The sequence below is a fragment of the Arachis duranensis genome, chromosome 4 (assembly GCF_000817695.3).
Source record: "Arachis duranensis cultivar V14167 chromosome 4, aradu.V14167.gnm2.J7QH, whole genome shotgun sequence".
Lineage (NCBI taxonomy): Eukaryota > Viridiplantae > Streptophyta > Magnoliopsida > Fabales > Fabaceae > Arachis > Arachis duranensis.
This window is the reverse complement of record NC_029775.3, coordinates 74,894,483-74,897,625: the sequence shown is the minus strand read 5'-3', so window position 1 is coordinate 74,897,625 and position 3,143 is coordinate 74,894,483. Positions and strand designations below refer to the sequence as shown.

At 37.5% G+C, this 3,143-nt stretch overlaps 1 long non-coding RNA gene across 1 annotated transcript; it reads left to right on the top strand.

Moving 5' to 3' along the window:
• Nucleotides 1-299: 299 nt before the first annotated feature.
• Nucleotides 300-1,645, top strand: LOC127746483 (uncharacterized). The gene is made up of 5 exons (XR_008008118.1): nt 300-457; nt 734-822; nt 961-1,028; nt 1,119-1,227; nt 1,391-1,645. It is a non-coding gene; the product is annotated as an uncharacterized LOC127746483 (long non-coding RNA).
• Nucleotides 1,646-3,143: the final 1,498 nt, after the last annotated feature.

Genomic DNA, 3,143 nt, shown 5'->3' with positions numbered 1-3,143 from the left:
TACTGTACTCAATATTTTTCTTGTAGAATATTGTTGATCAACATGCATGCTATTTATTTATTTCCATCCTTCTCTGCTCATGCTACTTACCTCTGCATATTTTGGTTCGCTGTCTTTCGCTGAATTTATACATGTTTATTAATATTTTAACTACAAAAATTTAACAAGTGCCATGTTCATAGCTTGTTTGTATTTCATAGCTTGTTGTGTTCATCATCATGCAAAAATCGTGTGTCAATTGGGTTTTTAGTTTTCAAATTATGGTATGATGCAGTAGCGAAAAGAAAGTTTTTTTTTCCAGTGCTATAACTAATGGTTTGAGACTGAATAATTATGTAACTCAACGTGATTAAACCCGTTAAATCTTCAAAATGTTTGTGTTGTGCGTGATGATGTGCTGTAACGCAGGTGAACTCGTACCCAACTGTTCAAGGATTTACTGTAATAAGAACTGGAGGTGAGGACTTCGTGCAATCAATGGTTGTTGTCTTGGAATCTATAATTTGACAGCCCATTCCCATAGCATAGGCCAAATAGTAAACTGAATTCCTTTGTTCAATCTGTTTAATCTTATGTTGGCTATTGACAAGCATGTATTCATGAATCTTGATACAAGCTTCATATTATAGTCACGACTAGCACACTTCTCAATAACCTTGTCCTTATGTGGAATGTGAATTTTCTGCTTGGGATTTCTCTATTTTTCATTGAATGGTCAATTTTTTATTGATAGGTGATGAGTGCCAGTTTTCACAAGCATGGAGATATGTTCTTTTCGGGTACTGCTGATGCTAAGGGAATTTTCTTTACTCTCTATTTTTTGTAAGTTGTCTGGTTTTAGGCACCACTTGACAGTGGCATGTTGCTAGTTTCATATTTGCTGAAATTGAATGTTTTTATTCTTTGAAACATTCTAAAGCTCTATTTTTGAATGATTGGAACTGTATTACTATATTGAAGGAAATAGGAGAAAAAGAAGGCAGTATTATGCCATAGATGGCCCTAGCTTTACCCGACTTTCTAAGACTGTAAGTCCAACTCCCTCTCACTCTGTCTCTGTGCATTAGTTCTTACTTGATTGCGTTTAATCGGAAACTCTGAAAATTTTTATGCTATAGATCATCTCTAAAATAGTGGAAACATATCAACCTGGTACAATAGTTCTCCTGTGTGGAGCTGATTCGCTTGCTGGAGATCGCCCGGGCTGCTTCAATCTCTATATTGATGGTGCATATCTCCCAGTAAATTTTCTTTTTCTATTGAAAGGGGTCATTGTTTTATGTTATTGCTGGGTTTGTTTGTTGGCTCATCTGTCCCAGTGCTAGTACCCATTTCAATTATTTGGTGGCTTGGCTTGATTAAAAGATTAACTTTTGATGCTTCTTTACAGGTCATGCTGAATGTGTCAAATTCGTAAAGAAATTCAATTTGCCCTTGCTGGTGGGTTTATATCATTTTATATTTGCCTTAAATTTACTTGTTATTTTGGTTTAGATATACATGAGTGGAATATTGAAACTAGAAAATATTGCTCGGTGGTGGGCTATTGAAACTAGAGTTTTCTTAGATACAGAGCTTCCTAATGGTACACTTAATCAGCCTTATCCTAGTGGGCACATCGTATATGGCTTCTCAACCTTTGATTAATAGTTTATTTATCTGTATTTTTTCATTAACTTCGGTTGCATTATTTTTGTTTGGCACATGAAATTGCCAATTTATATTACCAATTTAATTTGGACTTTTGCGCTTATGGTGTGCAGTAAAATGTTTTTGATATAAAACTGGTTGTTCTTATTATCTTTTGCTTAGAAATAAATAGAAAAACTTAAATATCAAGTCATATCTCAGCACCATTGCATCCAACATGCTCCAAGTGTACAACTGCAGGAGGTATGTTTGCCCCTGAAACAGGAACATTCATCTAGTTGACAGCTGAACTTTCTTGAAAAATATTTTATTTCTTTTCTGTTGATTGTCTTATGAATGTGGTTACAAATCAATCAATTTTTTTGGGATTGAGGGTTAGTGTTCAAGTATTGGGGATCTAATTTATTTTCCCAAGTCCCACTTGTATATTGGGGAGAATGGAATGCACCAATGGAGTAGGAAGTCGATTATACAATTAACTGATACAATAAATATGGTTAGTGTTTCGGGGGTTACCTGAAACTGTAGGTCGATCTCGGACGAGATCATCTGTACTGGTCGAAATGGTTGTATTCAACTTGTTGGACTTGGTGGTAGTGCTGATTCCTTCGTCCCTGGAGGGTGGGGGTACTTGCAAGGGACTCCGATGCTTAAGTTAGCAAGGGTATTAAGCAGGTATTAAGTAGAATCAGAGTATGAGTTATACCTGGATGCTCCAGTGTATTTATAATAGTGTCGACAGACCTTCCTTAGATAAGATAAGTTAGTTATCTTATCTTATTTTTGTCTTCTAGCGAGGTCATCTTATCTTTAAGGGAACCGCCTTTATCTCTATAGGCTTGGGCTGCCCTTGGATTCGGGTCGTGTTCCTCTGTTTGGGCCCTTTATTGGACTTTCCTGGTAGTTTGGTCGAGCTCTTTGAGAAGAGGTCGGATTGTCCTAACCTGAAGAGGTTGGTCGCTTTGTCAGTAGAACATCCCGGGTCGGACAGCTCGACCCAGGGTATGAACAGTGCCCCTGTTCGAGCTTAGTCTTCCTTTTGAGGTCGAGTCTTTAGTCTTAGGACTTTGATCCTTCTCGGGTGAAACCGAACTGGAGCATTTCGTCAATTTTATCTTTGTAGAGTTCCTTTTTGAATGCGGAACATTTCTATTCTGTTTCCTCTGAAAGCACGTGCTTTTGCATTAGTGTCCTGGCCTTGGGAATGCGCGAGGGTTTTTAATGCCCTCATTAATTGGTTTTTGATGCTCCGTTTCTCTTGGCTTTTATTTTGAATTTTATTCTCAAGAAACGGTTTTCTCTTCTCTTGCTTTTTGCTGTAACTTCCTCTTTTTCTTCTCTCCTTCCATTTTCGTCTGGAAACTTGCGTTTTTGCATTTCTCTTGTGACGTCGCTTGGTAATTGTTGACGCTTTTGCTTCGAGGAGTCATCTTTTCATCGCTTCAGCCTTTCGAAACTTTTCTCCAGGTTGGTTTCTACTTTCTGCTCCCTTA